The sequence below is a fragment of the Streptopelia decaocto genome (genome assembly GCF_964273445.1).
Source record: "Streptopelia decaocto genome assembly, chromosome: 3".
In the NCBI taxonomy this organism is placed as follows: Eukaryota; Metazoa; Chordata; class Aves; order Columbiformes; family Columbidae; genus Streptopelia; species Streptopelia decaocto.
Window position 1 is genome coordinate 105646006 of NC_138656.1, and position 27259 is coordinate 105673264.

The following is a 27259-nucleotide window of genomic DNA, read 5'->3' on the forward strand; positions in this document are numbered from 1 at the left end:
TACAAATATGAACTTGTCACAACACCCTCCACTTCATCCCTTCCTTGCAGGCCAAGTGTATGTTCTGAAGTATCTGCTTAGTAAATCCTAAATCTATAAAAATAATGTAGCTGGAAATTCTGCTTGAATTATTAAAAGTGCTGGGTCTCATAGCTATTCTTATGGAAAATCGAGATGTTCTTTGACACCAAGATAGCGATGTTAACATGCAACCTTTGCAGAAACAAGGCTCTGTGGTTTTTATCTGACTGTGAGTTGTGAGATAAAGTTATAAAGCTTGCCTTGACTAGCTATACCAGAGACCTGTGCCTTGTCTCTGCTAGGATTTTGTGCTGTGACAGGTCCTTCGAAATACTTCTCAGTCACAAAACTTTCTCTCTTTTCTCTTTCAGTGAAGACACAGAAAATTTACTTGTCATTCAAACAAAGTATCACAGTTTCCTTCTTTTCACTTTTCCCTCGTTCTGAGTAGTATTTCTCTCTTTTCATTGCCTAAAAGCCTTTTTTTTTTTAGACAGCTTCTGAAACAGCAGCTTCTGAAACAGGCTACTTATCAGTGCCAAACATATTTGGACACTATGCCAACTTGTGCCGAAAACTTATGAAATGGCCATGTCATGTTAGAAATATGACATTCAGTATATTCTTCACTTCTGAGTGAACAGGCTCTTTCTCTCACAGAGTCCAAGTATAAATGCATGGCAAATTCACTTAAAGACCCTTTTGAATGTTGTCAGGGGCTTCTGTGGAAGAAAGGAGGGCTTTGGGAGGGCAGGCTCTAAAGAGCCCTCCAAAACCTAAAAGTCATCCAAACCAAGTAGGGAGCCTGGTTCTGGGTTCAGCCACATGCGTGTCATTCCTTTGGCTTCAGTGGAGTTAGTCCTTCATTAAGGAAAGGAGAAAGGATGAGAGTTAAACTTATGAATATTACTTTAATCGTAGCAAATTTACATGTGAAGCCCACATGTACAATGCAGCAGGATGATGACCCTATGCTGTTTAAAGTGGTCCTGGCACTAAGTAATTTTTGTCTCCTAACGATTCTCTTCAGTGCAATGTGATTTCATGCTTCGCATAGTACCAAGGTGATTGCTTGCATTTGGTTTGCCTTTGGTTTGGGGGGTATACTTTGTTTCCAAACTCAGAGTTAAGTTGGAAAAAAATTATATTTTGTCTAAAAGTTAGACTGAATTTTCTTCTCTAAGGTTGAAATAACCTGCTAGTTTAAAGACTGATAGACTTGAAAAATCTTAAACATTACAGCTGCATATCAACATTAAAAACAAGGGGTTATTTTTAGCAGCGAGGCGCCCGTGTCTTTATTCATATGTCTCTTCACTAGAATATTAAAAGATAATTCACAATTCATGCATTTTGATGTCTTGCTACTTTTATCTTCATTTTCTTGTCAAGGAAAATGTCTTAAAATCTCAACATTAATAATGTGCTGGGTGTCCTTGAAAGTCATGCCTGTTCTTAAATTGATTGATCAGTTTGACTAAATGGTAACTGGCAGCACATTGTTTGCTCATTTTTCATTCCTCCACACTACCAATGCATATTGACTGGAGTCAGGCTTTTGAATAGGAAAAAATCAGATTTCTGCATGTAAAGCAGACTATTTTTGAAGGAATCCAAATTGTGCTGAACATCTCAAAATACAGGGGTGATGGGCAGTAACAAAAACTTTAGAAATTGTATATGTGGCAACCATTTGTGCTGCTATGTTTTAAAAATACTATGCAAACTTACCTAATGCTATAACTACATCAGAAAGGTTTGTTAACCAAACATTACTATTAGATTAAATTCTGACCTTGGATAGATATGAGTGAAATACTGCCAAGCTGCAGTTTATATTTTAGCTGAACGCATCACCGCACTGTTTAGCCAAATTGCTGCTCTGTGAAAGTTTTCAGAAAAGAAGGAACACAACATGGGATCATTTTTCTGTATTTTCACAAACTAGCTGTTGACTCCATGTAAGCATTATGTTGCACTGTAAAAATTCAGTTTCTCAGAAATGCTTTAACATCAGAGTAAACCCTACTCTGTCAGACAATGCTGCTGGGTGATTAATCAAGGTTTTTGTGTTTTTTCATGAGTCCAGGTATATAAACCAGTTAATGAAGCTGAAAGCTGTTATTAAACCTCTTCATAATTTAGGAATGAAGTGTTTCAGAAGGAGGTTTAAATGAGATAATTAGATATTTGAAAGCTTACTCCAGAGCTAGGCCTTACCAGTAGGTTTCAAGCAGTTCTTTGCACAGAATCATGGCATAAAAAAGCCTGCAAGCAGGGGTGCTGGCAATAGGTTTAGAATACCTAGTCTTAGTCTGCAGGTTAGTCTGGAGCACAACCAGTGCCCCAGGTAGGGGAAGAGTGGAAGATTTGTTTTTTCCAGGCACAGCTCTGCATGAGGACTCTGTGGAGAACCACAGTATCGTCATGCCTGCTGGAGGGCACCTGAGTGCTTACTCCGTCATCTGGTCCAAGAGCTACAGCCATCAAAAAGCTTACCAGGAAAGGGATGAAAATAGCTGTACTAAGGTGTCAGCTTCAAAGGGAGCAGACTTTGTTGTCCAGGACTTTCTGTCCAGTCAGCTGTCATGCCATAGCTAAATGAGGCACATAACACAAACCTTTGGGTTACTACTTTTAGCACATGTTATCCCATCTGCATGTTTGCCAGGGGAGGAAGCACATGAATATATGAGTGTTTAACATAGAGCCGATGCTACTGACAGGCAGGTGCTATGAATATTGTAGTTGCATGACCATGATTTACAAGCATCAAAAATCACACCTGTGGCTCCAAAATCAAGAGTTTTTATTTTAAAAAACACGAGATCATTTTTATATAGTCTGTTGCTAGTTGTATTGTTAGCTTTTAGGTGTCCGCCTTTAATCTTAAACTTTATTTGTATTTTTTAAGGTTTTTGTTTGTTTGTTTGTTTGTTTTCCCTAACTTTTCTTTAAAAGTACAAGCTGACAATCCTGTGCAGCTATTTCATCAGCTGGACCCTTCCGAGACACATTAAATTACCAGGTGCATGACAGACTCATAACAGTCATCACAGAGTGATGCTTTTTTTTCCAAACTGACCAAACTGTTCAGCTGGAAAGAAAGCAACATGTTTCTTTCCTCAAGATTTAGCTGGGTAGGCAACGCTAATTTTATAAGAAAAATAGCATGAAATAACCAGAAAATGCACTGTAAACCCTCCTGTCTTGCAATTTGAAAGAAGGATCCCCATATCTTAGGACTGCTGGTAAGAGGAGTTCTTTATGTATCTTCTCTCTTACACACACAGAATTTGAGTTGACCTCGTGCCCACCTCCTTCCTCCTGTGACCCAACTGCCTGTGCCTTGGATGTGCCACTGCCGGCTTGCTGGCATTTCTGTGGCAGTGGCCAAGGAATCCAAGTCGCATGATGGTTTTGGGGAAAGGTACAGATCTGCGTGGATGGCATCTGCAGAGATCATAGTTATTTGTCACAAATGACAGCAAAGAAAGGAACCCAGGTCTGCATCAGGAGGAGCATTTCGTTTTGAATGCAATGGTTCTGTCACTCATCGAGCTACTTTTAGCTCTAGGGCTCAGGGCTGTGCCAATAAAACTAATGGGAATTTTGTCACTGCCAGAAAAGAGAGCAGGATTTGGCCTTTCGGAGCACCACACTTAATTCTAGTGTGCAGCCCTGCTTCAATTTTTAATGAGAAAATGTGAATAAACAGAACAAAAAGGGTTCCACAAGTCCCATATCTTCAATAAATGCAGCATAACAGTAGAGCTAAAATTAATGCTATATTTTACAATCTGGATAAGAGGGTGAGACAATCGGAAGAGTGTTTGCTACATCATGCAGTACAGCTGAACTAATTTCTTCTTCCTGATGATCTGGAATTACTGGAAGTCTGAATTTTCAACTGATGAAGCACTGTTACTCCAAGACAAAGCTGGACACATATTGGAAAATCATGCAGGGCTGATATTTGCCTGCTAGAAATGCCAGGACCTGCATGTCTGGTTCAATGCAACTTCAAAGTTGCTTTGTTTGCCCTGACTGTGAGTGTGACATGATGGAAGAGCTACAGACATCCTGTGTCATTGGAGTATTGTGAGATGATCCCTGTGCTGTTGCACAGTGTCTCAGTACAGAGAAGCCACAGGGAGAGCAGGTGCACCTGTCTCTCATGCTCAGACTTCCTTTCCTCTTCTTTTTTTAAATGACCTCAGTGTGTGTTGGGCACAGTGGCCTTAGGTACCTCCCCAGCTGGGCTCAGTCATCCTGCTTACCCTCACTGAGCTCCAACAGGCTCCTCTAAATTCCCAGAGCTGCCTCAGGAGTACTGCAAGCAGCAATGTTACAGCGATTCAAGAACCAGGAGCATTGGCTATGGAAAACCAGAATGGTTCTTGAGTATTAAGCTGAGGCTGGAATCATGTGTATGTAACAGAGAAGCCCTAAAGCTGGTTCCAATAATTTATTGCTATCTGCTCTAGAGGATATAATATGAGATGCTTCCCATTTGCTAATAAATTCTTCTTAATGGGCTTAAATTGCAGCAAGGGCTAATTGCAGATATAGGCTAAATTCTAGGAAAAACTTCCTGGGGATAAGAAAAACTAAGCGGGGCAGCAATTTGAGTAGGGAGACTGCTGTGTCCCCTCACTGAAGCTTAAGAAACATGTCAAACTAGTGTCTGTCAGAAGGGGATTGGGGGTGGCTGCTGCTCCTGTGGGCAGGGAGTTGGATTTGATGCTCTCAAGAGCTCTTCCAGCCCTGTTTTGTAGCAATGTACTGAGACAGTGCAGTCACCAGCTACCTGAGCTGCTCCGAGATTTTGTGTCCTCAGCACATGGCCTCCAGGACAGAGAAGGCTGGGAATGATTGAAAGATTCTGATGATGGGAGCAAGGATGCCAGGAAGGGGGGACAGAACCTATGCAAAGGTTAAAACAAGTGATATGGGCTTTCTTTGAAAGTCCCCCAAACGGTGCAAGCACACTTTCTAAACCACTGCTGGTTTTCTGTTCCAGTAAATTTGTATTAGATGTTTCTATTCTATTCTAGCATCCCCATGAAATGTAGTGGACGATATTTAGCATTTAATGGGGTATCTCTGCTTTAAACAGGCATCCTGATGGATAAAGTTAGGCAAATGTTTATGTGACTTATAGTCAGACAAATGGCTATGTGACTTATAAATGGGGCTTTCAGATCACTGCTGCCAATCTGATAGAAGACATGAAGAATGACAGTTATTAGTCAATAAACATGGGAAAGCTGCTTTTGGAAAACAGCAAGTATGCTGAATTCAGACAAAACCTAAGCAGACAATGACATTTAAAAAGTATGTTATCCCAAGATTTTAATTCACCTTCTAAAAGGCGAAATTTCATGTTTACTATTTTTATTATGCATCCCTGAATGGGTAATGACGCCTCTATCTGTGTAATGTGCAAAAAAAGAGATAAGAAAACCATGTTGGAAAAGGTTCTTTCTGGCTTTGGGGCACCCTGTTCGGAGCTGTTTCTCAGCAGTAGTTGTAGCACCTGATGCTGAAGGTGGGTGTTTTATGGTGCCCAAATACGGTGGGTTCCCTGACCCTCCATTCTGTCATGCAGAAATGTCAGGTTGATGAAAGTGAATGGTCTTCCCCCAGCTGTAAACATTTTTCCAAGTTATTTGTTAAAAAAATCCAGTTATAATAAAATGTAAAAACATATATAAATATAAAAAAATGCAGCAGAGCATAGATACTTGTCTAATCTCTGAGAAAAATCCCTTCTTATCAGTAGATTCAGTGTTTTCCAAGGAACACTGAAATTTCCTGAGATCACTGGTTTAAACATATAAAAAGTCAGCTGTGTCAGAAGCTGGAAACATAGGATGACACTATGGGTTGTGTGCGTGTCAATACCAATTCCACAGGAACAAGACGAGCTGGTAGAAGTACAATTTATTGCCAGAGTAAATAAAGGTTTATAGAACTCCTTTCGTGTTTTATAATGGACTCACAACGTGGGTCTGGACCTGTTATTTTAATTGCAAAGGGCATTGCTGCTAGCATATACCTGAATGCAAAGCATAAGGCTTGGCAGTGGTGGGAATTGTACTTATGCAGCACAGACTATGAAAGAGAGAGGATAAACAAAGTCTGTTGAGGGATCTCTTTCTTCCACTTACTGAAGCTTTTCAGTTTATATTATGTGTACAGCATCCTTCTGGTCCCTGCTGTGCCCAGGGAAGAGGAGCTCAAGCATTCGTTAAATCATAGAATCGTTTTAAGTGGAAGAGATCCTCAAGATCTCTGAGTCCAACCATAACCTAACTCTAGCACTAAACCATGTCCCTAAGAAACTCGTCTAAACACCTTTTAAACACCTCCAGGGATGGCGACTTCACCACTGCACTGAGCAGCCTGTTCCAACACCTGGCAACCCTTTCTGGGAAGAATTTTTTCCTAATATCCCATCTGAACCTTCCCTGGAGCAACTTGAGGCCATTTCCTCTTGTCCTGTCACTTGCTACTTGGGAGAAGAGACCAACACCCTCAATGCTACAACCTCCTTTCAGGTAGTTGTAGACAGTGATAAGGTCTCCCCTCAGCCTCCTTTTCTCCAGGCTAAACAGCCCCAGTTGCCTCAACCACTCCTCATCAGACTTGTACTCCAGGCCCCTCACCAGCTTCATTGCCCTCTGAACTCTCTCCAGCACCTCAATGTCTTTCTTGCGGTGAGGAGCCCAAAACTGAACAAGGTATTTAAGGTGGGGCCTCACCAGCGCTGAGTACAGGGGGAAAATGCAAATGGGAGGCAAAAAAACACTAAACATCATCAGCTATTTCCCCCAACAACCACAGATTTTTAACTAACTGCTTGTCTAAAAATGGGGAACCTGTAAGAAAAAAATTTTGGTGGTGAGTGTCAGGCCCTCTTTCCCCAGAGAACGGCATCCCATGGTTCTTCCTTGGAGATGTTTCCCTTCTGCAGCCAGTAACCAGTACCCAGAACTCAATACATTCACTAAAGTCAGGATCCTCTTCCCAGATGGAAAAGGTCCTGATCTTTATCGTGATGTTTTTAGGTCATCATGGCAACAACAGCCTGGTTTGTGGCTCTTAATGCTTTCCAAGTTTTCACTTCACAACTCTCCATTTGGATGGGGTGTGGCAGCTATGCTGCTCCCCAGCCCCAAACTGCAGCTGTGGTCACACTTACTTGGGGATATTGTGCTGGAACTGGGCCAGGCAATGGGGGCTTAAAATATTTATGGTCTAGCACTTGCCAATTTTCTGTCCTTCCTTGGAGCTTCCACTGGGGCTTGGACAGCCTCCAGGAGTGACTCCAACAGCGAACTGACAAGATTGGCAGCACAGTGTGAGTTCAGACACCTCTTTCATGGGCTATAAAACAAAACCTGACTCACCTTGTCTCTGTCAAATGCTTCCTACATACCCCTGTCACATGTGTACTGAGTATCTACTGTGCTTCATGCTTCGGTAATAGCTTCGGTCAAAGATGGTAGGAAATGTTAATAGGAACAGGTTGCCCTGAAACCTGCAGGCTTTAAGAGAAACACATACATTTCCAGGCGTTAGAAGATATTATAAAATTAATGTGTTGGAAGGAAACAAGTGCTGAGAAAACTGGCTTTGGACAGATGGGCAGAGGCCAGATGTTCCCAGAAGCTCTTGCTTTGTCTCTGTTAACAGAGATATATCCTCAGTGGCTCAGAGACAGGGAGTGCCAGGCACGACCTGTCTGTGGATGAATTAGGATTTGTATTAATAACGCCTTACCATAAGCACAAATGTCATGCTGGACTTGAATTGTGTAGTGCCTAAAGAGTATAAAAAGCAGATACTAGGCTCATAGAAAAGTCTGAGAAGCGCTCCATGAGACTGAACAAAACCTGTGGGACAAAACCACCACAAATCCTGAATCTCTTATGCCCCTCTTCTCTGCAGATTGAGTTTGCCACCCACTGCCCAAGGCAGGTTTGCAGGACTTCCCAGCAGAGCCATTCCAACAGCTGCTGAATGTGCCAGAGATGTGACCAGCAATGTGACCTTGCTATAAAAACAAAGGGCTTATTTATGATCCTGTTTGGATGATTGTCGTTCCAGGTAGGACTAAATATACAGCGCTGGTGAATAACCTCTTGCTCATGAGATATTTCATCAGGCGCAAGGACAGTAGTAAAATAATTGGGTGCTCTTCTCTCTTCTCAGATCTACCTATTCTGTCCAAAAAGACAATGTATTGCTCAGAAATGGTGTTGGAGGTGACTCATTTAATTGCTACAAAGATGCTCCTAAGCCAGCAAGGTTTCTGATATCCAGTCCTTCACATGATGGTGTTTCCAAGCCAGCAAATGCTTATAGATTAGTCAGATTCTACGTTAACATGAGCATACACAAATGGAGGGATTTCCTCAAGTCATTAAATGACGTCACCAGCTGTTGCAGACATCATGTCATCCCATCTCCACATAAAATGAGCAGATTCCTCCTTGGCATGAGATGGATAGAGCCACTCCAGGTGTGTGTGATGCTGCTAGGGGTCACCTCCAGCCTGAGCAACACTCTGCACTGCCTGAGGGCCTGGAAGCCTGTCGGGAATTGAGGCACAGGCACAGGCAAGAAAAAACGTTCTAGCATCAGGAATACAACTACCCTGTCATATGGCCATGTGCCTTCATTAGGAACCACAGCTGTGGGGTAGAATATTTGCTGAGGTGGTAGAGAAGTACCTGTGAAGAAACCTGCCAGTGGCATCTCAAGGCCTGTGTATATGTATGGATGCAACGTTCACTGCAGTGCAGCAAAACCAAAGCCTCTGCTAGACCACACATCTATAATATTAGAGGCTGCAAGCAGCAGACGGCTGCATAGTCTGTTCTCATTTTCTTCCCAATAAACTTTCCACCCTATGTTTGGAGACTGCAAGAACACAGCGGTGGTGGTGGGGATGGACTTCTGCACTTGCCCTAAACTGCCAGTGATCACCAGCTGAGTTATCTTCAGAATTTGCACATGCAGACACGCATGTATACATGTATGTGTGCATTCTGGAGGCCAGAGCTTCCCAGCCCATAATACCGATAACACCTAAAAATAGGGTGCTGCAAAATTAGGAGGTAGGCTCTGCTTTTCCTGCTTATCCCTATCCTCCCAGATGGCACAAATTCAATGTATCAGCTGTTCTTCTCTCCCTCCCTCTCTCCCAGTCTGCAACTGGGAACAGGTGCCATCAGCATGGATGAGGAGACACGAGCTGTTGTTGGCTCAAGGGTGTGCAAGAAAAATGTGCATTGCTCACCAGCAGCCTTCCTCTTTGCTGTTTCTGATGAAGCAGCTTATATTCCTCCCTTTGTTCCTCCCCTGTGGATGTTTCCTGTGGTACATTCTTGACCGGTCCAAAGCATCTAAAAGCACTTTTTGTCTGCTACTTAATCACAGAAGGATGAATATTTCAGCCTCCACAGCAAAGAGCAAATAACCATCAGATTTCTTGAAGGGTGTCAAAATATCTCTGTGACCACAGACATTAATTAAATAATGGTTATTTAAGCATGAAATGCAGCATCGTCTTGTAAGGACTAACCAGTTCAGTGCAGAACTGCACAGATGTCTTTAGCACGAGACATGGAGGCTGTGCATAAGGGAAGGTGTGTTTTTGAAAAGGGCGGGATGATCCAATGTTATGATCGAGTAGTACTTGCCATGGCATAGTGTCACTGCCTGGACACCACAGAAAATGAAAATCCTGTTTGGATGCAAAACCATGGAAAATAGAAAGAAACCTGCACAGTACATACAGTCTGGAAAAGCATAGTCATTTAATTTCTGTAGGGAAAGGACATGGGCAGCAAATAATTGAGTAACTTATTATCCAGCTTAAAAAAAAAAAAAGTACTTACAAATGCACTGAAAGCAAAAATTATACATGAACAGTCTTCTCCAGCTGTAAAGCAGATGATAAAATTTGGGGCCTTAAAGATGTGAATTCTACTGCTAGTTTAAAAACAAAAGACAATCCCTGGGAAGCTACAAAGATAAAACTAGCAGATCCACACGTTACAGTTTTTAAGACATTTGCTAATGAGATTGCTCGCCACTGAAAAATAGCTTTGAAATTTAGAACAGAAAAAGAGAAATCCAAAAGACAGGAATTGAATTCACCTGGAATTCTCAAAGACAGAAGAGAGAGAGGCAGATCTGTGATTTACTGCCCTTAACTGCATAAAAAATAACCCCAAATTGGTTTTCGCAACCTGATTGCTGTGCTGTAAGTGCAAAAAGCAGGGACAAACACCATCAGCAGTTCATGACAGCCCAAGTAAATTGCATTCAGAAATGATACTAGAAAATACAGCCCATATTGACACATATCATTCCTGGAAAAAGTGTTGAATGTCTAACCCCTGAACTCAGTAGAAGCAGCTTTGCTTTGTATATACTCTGCTGAATATGCTCTGCTCTACATCTCCATTTCACTACACTTTTTTGCCCTTTTAAAAGGTCATATAATGATTCTTCAAACTGGTTTTATAGAATTTTTACAGAGACATTAACTGTGCTGTGATTCTTCTGTAATCCTGGAGACTTTTTTTTTTTTTTAATTGTTTCCATCTCTGAGGAAAAGTTTTCAGGGCAAATCTGCCACTTTGTAGCACAGCAGCTCAGACAGCAAAGTACCTGCCACAGGCAAAGTGATGGCAAACTCTTTCTCCAAACTTTGTCTCTAGCTTTGGAACTTTTCAGACCGTTCCAAAATGCCTTTCCTTTTATTAGGAAGGCTGTAATTACTATCTGAGGGCAACCTTTGTTATGACATGAAAAGAAGCACTCCAGCTACTGCACTAAACATTAGATGTTCAGCTGAGTGATAAAACACTATAATCAAGCCCCACATGCGACTATCTCCTTCAACCAACCTTCGCATACATAGGTGCAAAGATTTCAAATAGCATAGCATTTATTAGAGCACAGCATAGGCTTGTGAAATGAATGTCTTATTCCACACATGTTTAGAAAAAGAGAAAGCTGAATAACTGCTGTTGTATACTGTGTTCCTTCCTACCTGGCACATGCTCCCATTAAAAACAACAGTGATGGTAATGGCACTCTGGAGAGGAAGTGTTTCGCTGCATGTGGTGGGCAGGTGCAAAGGTTTAAGCAATATTTTTGGTTTTAAGCAAAAGCCAAAAAATCACATGTTAATATTGCACAATGGTACAGCATTTGCTTGGTCTCATCTGTCATGTAAACTCTGAGACTTTTTGTAGTTTCTAGTGAAAATTGGAAGTAGGATTCTTCCAACCCAACTTTGCCCTTCTAAAACATATGGGTCTAGCCCAGGCAGCTACTGAGTTATTTGTAGAGTAAGTGGAGGTACCTTTAGGAAAAGATCTCATCAAGCTGCCTGCAACATTTATTTTGGGATGGGTCAACAGCTCTTCAGAGCTGCTTTGACACAGAACAGACTAATAGAATAGTTTGGGTTGGAAGGGATCTTCAAAGCTCATCTAGTCCATGAGCAGGGACAGCTTCACCCAGATGAGGTTGCTTAGAGCCCCGTCCAGCCTGGTCTTTAATGTCTCCAGGGATGGGGCATTGACCACCTCTCTGGGAAACCTGGGCCAGTGTTTTACCACCCTCATCGTAAAAAATGTCTTCCTCATGTCTAAACTGAATCTCCCCTCTTCTGGTTTAAAACCATTACCCCTTGTCCTGTGGTAACACATCCTTCTAAAAATTCTGTCCCCATCCTTCTTATAGACTCCTTTTAAGCACTGAAAGGCTGCAATAAGGTCTCCCGAGAGCCTGCTCTTCTCTGACATGGCTACTGCTTTTCCATGTGACCCTCAGAAGTGGCATTTTTCAGTCCTGGTTTCAGGACCCAGGGGATTGAGAGAGATATTTTATATGAAAAGAAGGGAGGGGGAAAGATGCTTTCAGAGAAGTGTTCAAAACAGGAGTCCTAATGGCCAGAATACTGGAAAACACACAAAAACTTTCCTCATCCTTAAACCGGTCTTTGGTAGTTTTTGATACATTCAGTTATGTTCCCTGGCTATATTTCACAATGCCAGCAGGAAATGTTTCTTTCATGCCTTTGGAGGAATCATTCCCATCAGGATTGCTTTGACCAAAACTCTGTCATGGGAATTTCTCCTCCCCCAGGGATCACGGTTGAGACAGAACTGCGCAAGGAGCAAAGGGCAGGACAGGACAATGCTGCTGGGTGGGGATCTGCAACAGGTCACAGCTGCTCAGCTTTACCTCTGTTGGAGAGAGGTGGGTGGTGGAAACTCAGAGGAGAGGAAACACAGACATGAAAGTTTCCCTCTGGGCTGGGAGGGGTCTTCACTAATTTTAGCCTGATCTCTGTAAAGTCCTTTCACTGAAGCTTTCTCACCCAATAAGTGACAATAAAAGCCAAGCTGTTTTCTTCATTTATTAATTCCAGGAAATCATGTCTTCCTCATGTCTTTGTATCTTTGTGTCGGGCATGGCAAGCTTTCTGCAGCAGAACTGCGTCTTTGTTGTGGCTCGTGCAGATGAAACACATCTTCAGCGATAGCAAAACAAATCATAATAATAACATGGGAAGAAGCATTGTTGCTGTTTGATGCATTTAAAAAGAGCTCAGGCTCATAGAACACTAGTTCTGTGTATTTCATTCACATTTTCATATATTTTTGTATCCCAAAGATTAGGCTACTGTCTCCAGTGTTGTTATAATTCAAAATATATCATTCTCTGTATTGATTTGCTAAACAAATGCACTAACTAATTTGATTTGGAGTCTAAATATAGAAATATTGATTGCTATGAAGCAGATAATTTTGATAGTTTGCTTGAAGAAGCCTTTCCTAGCATCAGTGCTTAGGAAGAGTTTTTTCTCTAGGTTGTGTTAGAGTGTGCATTTGGTTGTCACAGTCTGTGTAACCTGTACGTATGATGCATCCACTACACAGCAGCCATTGGCTCTGATGTGTGTTATTAGTGAGATGATGCTTATTTGTGACTAGTTTATTCATACAGAACATGGAAATGAAAACAACTCAAGGCATTTTTTAACTTTTTTTTTTTTAATTTCTTACTTAATTTCTTAGGACATGGTGCTCATCTTTTTAGTAAACTTATGAGGATTCGTTATCATCATTGTTTTCATTCAGAATGTTATATAGAAAATGCTACTTTGTATTTTAGTATTATATATTAATTACATGCGTAACATATTTACCCTGTGTCTTTGCTTTCATCACCTCTTTTTGGCTTTCCCACTCTCATGAGTATGAATCTCCCATCATCTGTCCCATCACCATATTGGAGATAGGAAAGCATTTTATGTGCCCAGGTAATTTGCTCAACATCTGTATCTCTGTGTGAATGTAAATATATGCCTAAAATTTAGGTAGCTCAGGACAAATCACAGGCTTGTCCCTCTCTCAAAAATTTTGTAAATTCCTTTAGTTTCATTTACTGCAACTTCAAAAGTCTCACAGTTACAATTTCTTGAATAATATTGGTGGTGGTTTGGTTTGGTTTGGTTTGGCCTGGTTTGTTTTTTTCCTTGGGCATGTTCATGCAATTACACAACTGCCTTAGTGCAATCAATCATTTTCGAATTGAGATAAAAAGTTAGTAACAGCATGTGACACCCAGCATCACTGATTCATATATATGTATAGTTAACTTATTGCAATAAATTGTTTCATCTTAATGAAGATGAAGAAGATGAAGACACTGCACTTTCAGCATATCTGACAATGGCAAACCCATCAGGACAAGATAGATTCAGGCTTTGGGTATAGCACAGAGCTGGGACAAAACACTGGATCTATGGCCCAGGAGCTATTTTCATTCCCTTTGATGCATTAAATCCTCCTTGCTACAGGAGCCAGAGGGAATAAATACAGTGCACATCTGGCTTTTGCTGGTGTATGTCTTAGGGTGGGGAGTCAAAGCATGGATCCAGTACTCTGTTCTGAACTGCACCCTCTTTTTGAGAATGGGTAAACAATAAGTAACCTTGAAAAGTTTTGTGTTTCACTGCCCAGGAGCTTCATCACTGGTGCAGAAAATACAGGGGAGTAGCACTTTGTTTTTACTTACTTTCTTATAAGTGAGCCCAAAATCTAACCTTCTGTTATGTTTTCAGGAAGGAGTCATGAAAGAAAGTGTTTGTTTGTTTGTTTGTTTTTTCTAAACACTTTGCCCCTGCCCAGAAAAAAACAGAAATCCCATACCAGAAGATGGATAGCAAAGACACGTAACTTCATTAGTATCAGCATTAATGCCGCAAGGAGCAGGAATGCTTTGTGCTCTCGGATGAGTTATTCCTCAGTGAACTGGATGGCTGCAGACTTCAGAGAAGTGCTTCTAAGTGGCTTTTTCTTTCCTCTTTCTTTGGCATGCCACTGACTGTGAACAGGAATAAGAAGCAAAAATATAGGTATGATTTATGCAGTAATATAGGTAATCTCTCACATCAGTCAGCACTAGACACTTGTTTAGATGTTATTACTGCTTTTTTTCCTGTTTGGTGATGAAGCACCTTCTTAATTATTATTGCTGGTTATTTTCCTGAGCCACATATAATATTTTACTAAACATATTAATATCTGAGCCAAACTAATTTTTTTTTTTAATTTTTTATTTTTTTTTCTCTGCAACAGGTGCCTGCAGGATGGAATCCATTTGCCAGCTTGTCAAAAGGGTAGGAAACAACCTCTGCATTGAGGACTGGACACATACCAGAGATAACATGGAAAACTACTTAAAAGGACATCTCTTGGCAGTTACACACTGCAGGAAAAAACAACTTTAGTTTTAAATTTTCTGTCTCTCAATTTCATTATTTTTCTCCTGACTTCATTTTTCTAAGAAAGGGTAAAGAGATCTCCATAGGTCTCTTTATATGATTTACTTTCCTCTTGTCTTTCATGTTCCCTCTTAGTCTTCTGTCTGCTTTCTGGTCATATTGGTATTTTCTAACGACACTTGTTACCAAAATCCTGCAATCTATCCATTATAAGCAAATGAGCAAAACATGCTGGTAAATGACAGATGGATCTATCTGAGATTTGAGACTGAGATACTCTGAAGGATGTTGTCAAAATATTTATGATCTGGAAAGAGCCCAGCCGAAGCACCAGAGAAGTCTTACTGAAGATGGCGAAGAAGGATTGGAATGCTTTCGCCAAGATATGTGAGATATGGAGAACATGAGTTGCCACTCACACTACTTGTTTGTAAACAGCAGATTGCGGAATCGTTGAGGTCCAGCTAATTGCAGCTGCCAAACCCTCTGAGAAAACTGACCTTCTTCAGCACTCCACCAGATTTTTAGGATCCAGATAAAAATAGTCATATTCAGTCATGTCTATGTGAGAGTTAATGCAGGACGAGGGGAGTAATTCAAGTCAAGATGTCAGATAACAGATCTTCTTTGTTTTCCTGATCATCTTCAGTGGTGAAAATCACATGAAGCAGACTACTCTTCTGGAGTTATTTCACAATAACAAAAGGCCTGGTAATAGCTGTATTATGATCAAAATAAAGTTTTATTAGACATCTATGTTTTTTCTAGCACAATGGAACTACATTATAAAATAACATCTAGAAAATCAATTTACTACTGGCAAATATATTCATGGCATTGGGACACAATTTTTTTCCAGCTTTCTCTCTAAACCAAAAATTTACTCTCCTGGTACCAGCACAGACATGAGGGTTGAATCGACTTTGGATTTTTAAACCAAGCTTGCTCTGGAATGTGGTATGAGACGAGACAGTATTTCAACTATATTTTCACTAGAGAATAGCAAAATGATGTTATTACTTCTCATTTCTGTATGAAGTGTGCCTGATATAAAGGATAGTTATGATAAACTGGAAAGTATATGGCAAGCACTGAGTGTAGCGTTCAACGCACCATGTTGGCTACTCGTGTATCAGGCATCCAGTTTAAACTAATAAAGTAAACTTTCTCTGTATTCATCATAAAGAAATATGCATTTCTGGACTAATTTAACTGACTTCACAAGCATAAATGTTGGCATCTTAAAAATAGATCTCTTCCTGTACGCTAGGTGTTCAATATCCCACTATAATAAAAGGAGATCTACTCAAAGCTTTCAAAGGAGTCTAGAGGGTGACTCATCCCACCCTGAAGAGGACATATGCATCTATCCAGTCAAGAATCACTGACTGTTTTGACTAAGAAGCTACATTTGTTTGCCTAAGCATAGGTTTCAAGAGATGTTTGAGATGTCCTGTGATACTCTCCTGGCCTCAGCAGCTATGTGCAAAAAGGGCCAGATCTTTCTTAGCTCATTTCTCCTATCTTCCAGGGCCACAGGCATGGTGCAGCTATCCAAAATCACTTCTGACTACAATGTTTAGCCACCTGCCCTATCAATAGACACCTGCTCTTATAGTAGAGGTGCCTAAATGTGGAGCCAAATCCCAGCCTTTGGGCCAAATTAGTCCCTCAGATAGACAAGTGAAGGCACTAAGGTGAATTTGTTGTGTTACCTCATATTGCTTTTAATTCTTGTACACAACAATATGAATAATTTAAATTCTTCTTAGTTCAATAGTGCCACTTCCAAAAAGCACTTCAGATCTTCTAGAACCTATTACCCTGTGTCTACTTGTTAGCAGTAATTTTTTATTTATAAAAATGATCTATTACTTTGATTAATATATATCGAAAAGCTCCTGTTTCATGTACAAGGTTGTTATCAAGAGAATATTTGCTATTAAAATGGAAAAAAGTCCTCAGCTAGTGCAGTGTATTTGTTCAAATGGGAATCTGGATAAAATAGAGAGCTGTCTCTGCCTTAACAGCTCTATAAAGAGGAAAACCATGTGGTCCATACCAGGACTTTTCATTTTTGGAAGAGACAAAAACCCAGTCTTCATCTCTACTTCATATTCCTGTGAAAGCATTACACTTTAAATGGGATAGAACAAAAATGCATTTAAGCAGAAATGGCTCTCCTGTAGGTCCTTAGTTTGATGGAAACTTCAGAAAATGAGACAATTGGTATAGCAAAATACATCTGAGTTTCGATTAAAACTTTCATATTCATATCTTTATACTTCCATCGGTGCTGTGGCTATAAGCTTAATTGAGAAATTCAACTGAGTGATTATAACATAGCAAACCCTAGCTTTTTATTATTTTTTATTATTTTTTTCTTTATCTTTTTTCATATAAAAACACCATAAAAGGTAAGTGTAAAGTAATGTAATATTTTCCAAGAAAGTATAAAAATTCTCTGAAGATCTGCAGCTGAGTGCTGACACATATAAGCTCTTTTCTGGGATAACCAGGAGTCTCTGTTTGACCCTGGCATCTAAAGCCCACTGTGCAAGACAAACATATGCAGGTTTCCAGATGCTATGCTTTGATATGTCCGTATTTTAATAGACTGCAGTTTCTAAGTCCAGGGTATGCTAATCGCAAGCTGCTATGAACATACGGAGAGTGCTCCATTTCACAGCAACTCAAAGAATAACAGGAATTTGTAATTCAGGGTTGTAAAATAGACTAGACCACTTAGAAGATAAGATGGAAAGCAGATGGGTGGAATGCCATTTATCACTGATACTGGTACTTTATGTATCAGAAGAACTAAGTTTTATATATTTTGGCTGAAGAAGAATGAAAAGCACAAGGACAACTTTTCCTGTTGAGATGGTCAAGTGTTCATTTGCCGTTCCTCAGGCTGGGCTTGTTGCTGGAATGGACTGGGTTCGCCTGGCTTTGATGGGGTTGCAGTATCCATTTTTTACATCGGGCCATGCATTCAGCAGCTACAGGCAGAAAAGGCAGAACTACAGCACTGACAGACAATGCATATACATGTCTTGGTCTGTAAAACTCAATAATATTTCACGGAATCACAGAACGGTTGGTGTTGGAAGGGACCTCTGGAGATCATCTAGTGCAACCCACCTGCTAAAGCAGGTTCACCCAGAGCAGATCGCACAGGAATGTGTCCAGGTGGGGTTTGAATGTCTCCAGAGAAGGAGACTCCACAAACTCTCTTATTTATGCAATTTCTGGGCTTTCATTTTTTTGTCATGGACAGTAATCTATTCTTTAACCTCACTCCCATCCAGAAAAGGATTTGATTAAGATCTGTTTTCACTTCATCAGTTTTTGGCCACAGGAGAGCCTATCCTCAGCACTTCTACTGTGCTTAATTCTCCCTCAGTCCCAGCTATGGAGCATCACCTGTCTCGTCCACCTTCCATGCACAGAGGTGTGTAGAGCATGCAAAAACCAGAGTCATGGACAGCCCTTTTACTGATAATTTTCCTCTGTAGTGTGTACCTGAAGAAGGGAGAAAGGCAGGCTTTTTGGTGGTGGTTGTTGTTTGTTAGTCTGGGAGTTCTGTTTTGGTTTGGTTTTGGGTTTGGTTTTTGGATTTGGTTTTTACATGATGTAATGCAAAACTCATCCATGAAAACTCTTTAAGCAGAACAGGCTCAGTTCTCCTCATATTGACATCTGCCTAAGCTGGGAGCAACTTGGGGGCAAAAATTGGGCCTATGCACTTAGAATGAGGAATTTTAAAATATTTATGGGAAACTTGTAAAGCGAGCTCCTGAAGGGCTTTGATTGTTTATGCCCTTTGTTCTCCCGTTCAGGTGATGCCTCATCCGAAACAGGCCTGTCATTGATAGTGATGCAGAAAGGAGTCAAAATTGGTGCCGGCAGTCCTGGGAGCTCAGAGACCTGCGGTGTGATGTGGGGAGAGCTCCCCTGATGACTGAGAAGCCTCTGCATAAGCCAATCCCCTCCAAGGGCTCTTCAAGTGGAATTCCCTTTTCTGTTAGTGTGACGCTAAACACCAGCTTACCTTTTGATCCAGACAGGTTCAAAGTCGCCTTCAGTCTTCTGAAGTTGTTCCAGCCTCCTCAAGATTTCTTGCTTTTTTTTATTTTACTTCATCTTCCTTTTTACACAGTGTAAGATCAAGTCTGTGAGCATTAAGATTCAGAGTTTCTAAAGTAGTGTTCACTGAGAAAAAATAAGATGCAGAAATTTCACATCTGAGATCTCTTTCTAGTTGATGGAGAGACATAGACACTTCTGAAATGTGATTCATCTTAACCTAAAATTAGGCCTCCTAAATAGGACAGCTGAATGGCACCCTAGATTACCTATTGCTCTCCTTTGAGTACAAAGTGAGCCAAAGGCCACAGGCTCAGATACAGATGTTGAGATTGCGAAGCTGTTGAGATGCACATCAAGACACCCAAGATCTCCATGGCGGACATTGACCTGAACCTCAAAGGCCCCAAAGTCAAGGAAGGTGCTGATGTTTCCCTTCCAAAATTCGAAGGCGACTTGAAAAGGCCAGACGTGAATATTAAAGGCCCGAAGTTGTATGTTGATGTTCCCAATCTTGAAGTTGAAGGTCCTGAGGGCAAATGGAAAGGACCCAAGATTAAAATGCCTGAGATGCACTTTAAGGCACTGAAGTTTTCTATGCTCAACGTCGACCTCAACTTAAAAGGCCCCAAAATGAAAGGATAAATGGATGTTTCCCTCCCCAAAATTGAGGGTAATGTGAAAGGGCCAGACCTGGAACTCCAAGGGCCCGAAGTGGACATTGACGTTCCTGACGTTGAGCTTGAGGGCCCAGAAGGAAAGTTGAAGGGCCCCAAGTTCAAGATGCCCAAGACGCACTTCAGAGCCCCCAAGATCTCCATGCCCGACTTTGATCTCAACCTAAAGGGCCCCAAAGTCAAGGGTGACGTGGATGTGTCCGCCCCGACGATCGAGGGAGATTTGAAGGGCCCAGAAATCGATATCAAAGGCCCCAAACTGGACATGAATGTCTAAAGCTAGGTGAGATGAATATCACTTACAAATTTTGAAGACTGGTATATTTTCATAGGCTGAACAACCACTTTTATTAGGAGAATGGAGAACAACGTGTCCAAATCTTTCCTCCGTGTTTACTGCAGCATTGGAGAACACCGTGGTGAGCTAGTATTGCTTAGACTTTATTATGTTTTGAACTTTCAAGTACAGCTAGGAGACCAGTTCACAGTGGGAAACTTGTTTGTTGAATTCCATCTTGTTTCTATATGTTCCAGGAAGAAGATCACGGTCTCTCAGATGTATTTGCTATTTGCTCTACCCCACTGAATCATTTCTGCCGCACTGTTTTAGTCTGCCATTCACTTACGAACAGATATTTTGCATACTGAATATTTCCTGTCGTTTCCATCAGTCACAGAAGCATATCTAAGTTTGCTGAATTAGGATGACAGAAGAAAAAAACAATTATTTTGATGGACAGAGGTGGTGCTTCTAAATTACAATAATAATTTGCAGTTGGTGAGATAGCTCACTATTCCATTTTAAGACATGTATTTCCTAAATGTTGGTATATCTTGCAATTAGATCATGTGAATATTATCACGTCAGTTAAACAGATTACGTAACTTAATGCAAACAGCTTCAAAGGTCTGCCATAAATTCCACTAACTGCGCTTTTCTCTGTATTCTGGATATCTGTAAAGCCAAAAGGCTGTGTTTTCTCAAATGGACATTTGGATATATAGCTTCCACCGTTACATACAGCCTCCTTGGAAATGCATGTACAAGCTAGCCACAAAGTCTGTGCATCTTGTTTTTTAAAACTTAAATTATACAGTTCACATCCACATACCTAAACTATGAAATCCAGCCTAACTGCAGACGTCTAATGTGCTACATTTTAAATACCAAAGAAACCAGTCATCCTAAAAAAAGATCTGATATTTCCTATACAGTCAGTGGTGAGATGTCTTCAAAGGAAGATACTGTCTGCCTGGATTTCTGGAGTACTGATTCATGAGGCATCTAAAATGCAGGCACAGAGAAGGCATCTAAATTAGGCTGGCTGAATCCCATCACAGCCACCTCTGCTTCTTTAAGAATCGATGTTCTCACAGAAGTTAATGGAAAATTTGGTTTCTTTATAGGAATTAGCTTAAGAGTTCAAGCCAAATCCCAGAGGAAATTTGCAGTGGAGCTGGTAGAAGGATCCATCAGGTCCATCCTTGGGGCTATATGCAGTTGCCAGACATTGGTATCTCATGCTTTTTGAGGTGCCTGAGCATGTCTGAGACCTATGCGTAGGCTGGTAGGTGTGACAGAGACCCAAGACCTAGGTCCTTCTGGACTGAAACAAGACAAGTACCCTTGGTCATCTTGTATGATGCCCTTACGCAAGAAAATACACTAAGCTCCTAGTTTTAACTCCAGAATTTGAGAAGCTATAGACAAGCTATTTCCAGGTTGAAGTGTGTAGTGGCTTTATTAGCCGAAAAATACAGCAGGGCTTTTTGCTTTCCCTCTTGATCAAGTTCTATTCACAATCAGTATATTCACTTTGTTTCTTCACTTCCTCACACCTGTGATGTTCATCATTTTAATAATAAAATGCAGGAAACTATTTTTACCTGTTTGGATAATTCATTTAACATAAAGCACCAACAAAGGCAGTTTCTTTCAAACCAGCCTTACTGGCAAATTTGTGATTTCTTCACTCTTCACTAATACTTCTGATAACTAGGTATCTTCTATATCTGTATTAATGAATAGTAACGAGCATGTTAGAAATAGGGACACCTCTTGGTTAAGCTGGAGGCCTGGGGGATCAGGATCTATTTCTTCTCATTACTTTCTTGTATGATCATGACTAACTTCCTTTATGATCATGGATGAATCATAATTATGTATATTTCAGTTACTGGAAGTAGATCAATGTGAGAGGAGAATGGCATGGAGAACCACAAAGTGAAAGGGTGAGTCCGTGCTGTGTTTTGCCGTACAGAGGTACCAGCTCATGCAAAAGCTGCTCTGTGCTCAGGAAAACATGGCCGAGCTGCCCTCCGCCCATGCAGCCAACAGAGCTGCCACCCTTGCAGGGACGTGGATCTGTGGGGAGAGACATCGCCAACCTGCTGCACCCAGCATGTCTGTTTTACTTTATCTGTATAGATAAAGCCTGGGTTTCTGAGACCATTAACCCATGGCCACCTCCTTGACTTGTTGCAGCCAGCCATGTCTTAATGATTGGATACCAATAACGGGTATTTATGCTTATTTATAGCAGCCAGCCTGGGCCACAAGGGGCTGAGGTCTTTCCACAACTGAAAGAAGAGCTGGAGTAGCTCAGTGCATTACAAGATTAGGCTCAGTTGCTTAAACCAGAACAATTTTTCCCCCACCTTCCCAGGCCTTGCTAGCTCTGCAGGTATCAGCTATTATCTTTTAACAGCTTTAATAGCACTATTGTTGTTCTTTAGCTAGCTAAGAAAATCTGTAATCCAAGCTGTCTGAAAATTGCCTGATAAAGTGTTTGGAGAAAATTGCCACCCACATAATGTATTCCTTTGCAATGTATGGGGGCATTTCCAGCACTTGTACAAGGTGAGAGAGTTTGTGTATTTACAAATGCAGATACTTATGTTTAAACATAAATATACTAATGCAGATAGGAAAATTGGCTGGGGAAGTGTTTATATGTGATTTTAAAAATATATCAGTATAGACATGGTAGTCATCTAGCCCTTTAACATAAGCTTTGCACCTGTATTTTCCTTATACCTCTAATACTTAAATAAAGTTACAAAAAGAAGTAAAGCTCTTTATTGCATAGAAAGAAATCAGATTTGCAGAAGCAAAAGTCTTCATACCTGAGTATGTGAAGCCGGACATTGAACCCTGTGTTTTGACAGTCTAATAAAACTAGTCTGATCTCCTAATTAGAATAGGAATTGTCAATGGCAGACCACTTGGAATTGGATCATTGCTCTATCTGTCTAGATAAGGATTTTAAATATCTACCTTTAAACACACATATTTGAAAACACTGGGTGCTATATTTCTGTTCTGCAAAATCCTGTGACTAGGGTCGCTACTGTGCAAATGGATGTGAGTTCACATGCACATTTTAGTACGAGTAGTATTAGATAGCCAGGATTTTAATGCTAGCCATATATTCATAGCTCTGGCTAATAAGACTGGCTTGTAGCATTATTTCAGACAAAAAATAGTTCTTAGTACAGAATTACAGACTGTCAAAAGCAAACATTAACTCCCCAAAAAAAAGATTTCAGAAAGCATAGCTTTTTTAGCTCTTACTGACTGGAAACCGTTAAAACCAGCCTCTAAAAAATAACCCAAACAATTATGCCCTGTCTCTGATACATCCCAAGGCATCAGCTGAGATGAAGAAAATGTTGTTCACTTAATTCTTCAGGTGGGGAAAAAGAAGTCTGTGAAAAATATATCTTTTACTATCAAACATTGCTTCAAGCATGGCTACATTTCCCCTCTGTATGGAGAAGAGGGGTGGGTGGTGGTGTCCTGAGCTCCAGTCTTGCCCTTCATCCCTGCCTGGTCACTTAAATTATGACTAAGTTGTCAATGGGCATCAACAATCCATTCTGCATTCATTTCAGTTACTCATTGTACTCCAAATCTTGCTTTACATCCATTATGACTTAGTTATCGCAAACACACATCCAAACATCCAGTGGGCTGGGATTCCCTGCTTCATTACAGGTCTGTAGATTTTAGCAGTAATTTTCCCTACCAGACCATTTTCCCTACCATTCACCTTATAGGGCAATAGCATCCTTTAAAGAAGAAAATACACCACACAATTTTTCCTTTTCTTTCACAGATCACTAAGACATGACTAGTGTTTTTGCTTCTTTTCTACACTCTTCTTTCTGAATAGTCTTCTTTCCAAGACATCAGAAATTGAATGCCTCATTCTGCTTGTAAACTGCTCACAGTTTCATTTCATAGATGTTTTATGAATTTGAGATCATCTAACAAATATTTTTGGCAAATTCATTTATGTTTTAGTTCCTTGACTTTCAGCAATGCCTTAGCCTGAATGCTGCTTAATACCTCTAATATAAAGAATTTGGAATTGCAGCTTTATAAAAAATCACTTAAGCTACTCAGGAGGGTTTCTGTCCTCTTACAGGATTACCTAACATTTCTAAACAGGACGTTCCTTCTGCTGACAGCGTAGAGGAAACCAAGGACATCTGAAGTATTGGCATGAGGTTGGCTAAGATAACACAGGGCCATTGGGAATCTGTGGCTTGCTGGCACCTGCAGGATAAAACAAAAGCATCTAAAATGGCTCCAGGTGCCTATGTGTGGGCAAATGAACCAAGCCCTTCTGCCTTCAATACAATCATAGAATTATAGAATCATAGAATAGTTTGGGTTGGAAGGGACTTTCAGAGCTCATCTAGTCCAAGCCACCCTACAATGAGCAAGCACATCTTCATCTAGATCAGGTTGCTCAGAGCCCTGTCCAGTCTGGCCTTGAATGTCTCCAGGGATGGAGCATCTACCACCTCTCTGGGCAACCTGGGCCAGTATTTTACCACCCTCATTGTAAAAAATTTCTTCCTCATGTCTAAACTGAATCTCCCCTCTTTTAGTTTAAAACCATTACCCCTTGTCCTGTTGTAGCAGGCCCTGCTGAAAGGTCTCCCTCTTTCTTATGGGCCCCTTTTAAGTATTGAAAGACCACAATAAAGTCTCCCTGGAACCTTCTCTTCTCCAGGCTGAATAACCCAACTCTCTCAGCCTCTCCTCATACAAGAGCTGTTCCAACCCTCTGATAATTTTTGTAGCCTCCTCTGGCCCCTCTCCAACAGGTCCATGTCTTTCCTGTGCTGAGGGCTCCAGAGCTGGACACTGCACTCCAGGTAATACAAGTGAGAGATGGTCAGTTGAGTTGGCAGAGCTTCACTCAACTTCTCCTGAGAGTGTGACATCTGATTTGGAAAAGAAGGCCATCCTATTGACACCTGCATGAATGACACCAGAAGAAGGTGGCTCTTTCTGTTGGTCTAGTTTTGCACAGGCGCTGTCACACATGCAAACACCTCAGGAAATGGGATCAACAATGACATTATCAAAGGTAAAAGGGTGGTGAACTTAGCCAAAGAGTGCTTGTGAATTGATATTTCATTTCAGTCAGCATACTGTAGGTAACATTTGCTTTACATCTTCTAAGACATCTAATATCTGCTCATGGCAGTTGTTAGAAATTTTATTTGTTCAGTGAGTTTTCTGATGATGACACTTGTAGCTGTTCTTCAAAATCAGCTGTGCCTCACACAGTTCTCTGGCTTCTGTGCTTTGGGACATGCATATTTCCCCTAGTGCCTGGCCAACTGCGCAGGAAAGTCACACAGTCCCTCTTGATGCTGGCAAAGGTGGTGGGATTCAGTCTGAGACAAAGCAATCTGTATTCAGGTGTTTACCTGTGTCTTGGATCTGGCAGGGTCATTGGTATAATCCCAGGGCAGGTTTGTCTTTTCAAGTTGCAACACAGCCAAATTGAGAATGCAGGGACACCAGGCACCAGACAAACAACAACTCACTGAATTTCTTCCTCTGTCAAGCCAGCCATGAATTAACCATCTACTCTTGCTCTATTGTCATGAATATCGGTCCTGCATGTAATGGCATAGTTTGTTCTAAACTAACAGCGAGAATTTAGAAAACTTGACAGTGAATCATTTGATATAAATGTAGGGAAACAATTATCTACATAAGATGTTTTTTGGTTTTGGTTTGGTGTGTTTTTTTAAATGTATCTTCCATTTACAGGTTGTTTAACTCTTCCTGTTTACTCTCTCATTGTAATTACTATGTCTACTGGTATTTACCTTTAATTAAATTAGACAGAGACTAGAGAATTTATAATGGTGTCACAGAGGCAGCCTAAAAGTCAATTCAGGCAAGCGACAAGCTCCAAACAGATTTTATTCTAACCAGAACTGTTTAACAGAAGCTATGCACAAATCAGGTTTATCCAAACTTATTCAGCACTCTGATAACATTATACAACAGACGTTCAAATACCAGTTAAGAGTTCAGTTACTCCACAATTGACTTAAATCTCAAGGCAGTTAGAACCCAAAACTCTAGAGTGATGGTTCATAAATGTGCACCTTCCCACTCTGTGTTAAAGTGAGGCCTCTCAAGGGTGTCCAGATTGCTTACCAGGTCAGCAAGGTGTTTCAATCCCCAGGGAATGTTCTTTAGATGGCCAGCTGAAGGAGGAGAGTCTTCAACCATGTACCCACTGCTCTGAGGAAGACCAACTCTGGTTGGGAGTCTCTGGCACATCCGTTTGTACCCTAGTTGAATCTGAGCTGTGCTCACTTATGGTAGTGGTCTAGAAACTTCCCCCAACTAAGGAGTCTCATTGGTCCAAGGCCCTATTGACCAATGGGCATATGCATGACCATAGTTGTCCATCAGCCTAGAAGTTTCTGTCGGTCGGGGGGGGACATGAAGAGTGCATCTGCCACATATAATTCTGAATAATTCAACAGCTTTTGTGTAGTACCTTTACTGAAATTAGAAATTTGGAATGAAAGTTCTCATACAGCCCCAAGGAGTGTTAAGATTGGAGAATAAGGTTTTTATAGAGGCATTCATGTGTAAGTAACAGAAAATGGCAATATGCCTGGGAACCTGAAAAGTCTACAAAAAAAAAAATGAATCTATAATGTAACTGGAGCCGTAAAGCACAGGAATTACAGCTGAGGCAGTCTGCTTTTCAGAGCCAGCTGGGAGGACAAACAAAGCAACTTCTTATTTTAATGGAAATACTTATTTCAAACACTTCTCGTCTTTGGTTTTTGGCCAACCCACAATATCACAGTGACTGATGCCCTATAAACACAGAGGTGCAAAACACAGCTGAAGAGATGCCTGAATGAAAGAGGTCCAGCAGTTTAAGCAAGCATCTCAAAAGGTTCCATCAAACTTTGTTGTCCATAGCTTGACTGTGAATATGAATTGACTACATATGCTGGCCGTTATGACTAGAATCAAAGTTTTCAGAGTACAGAATAAATGTGATATATTCATTAAGGGACTGGTTTAAAGACTTGAGATAGTTTTTATTTCTGTTTAAGCCACGGATCCTGAAAAGGGCTGGCTGGCCTCCTCTTTATGATTACAGACCAGTATAAAGATCTACTGCCAAAACACAGGTGTTTGTTGGTGGATTAAAACAGAATCTCATTTGTCAGCAAATTTCTTTTGATCAATTCCTCTGGCCTGCAAAGGCTGTAAAACTGGGGCAGACAGATAAGACAAAATGAATAGGTGCTTTTTTGTATGGTAATGGCATGGTGAGGTTGCAGACAGCTCCTCACTCTTGTT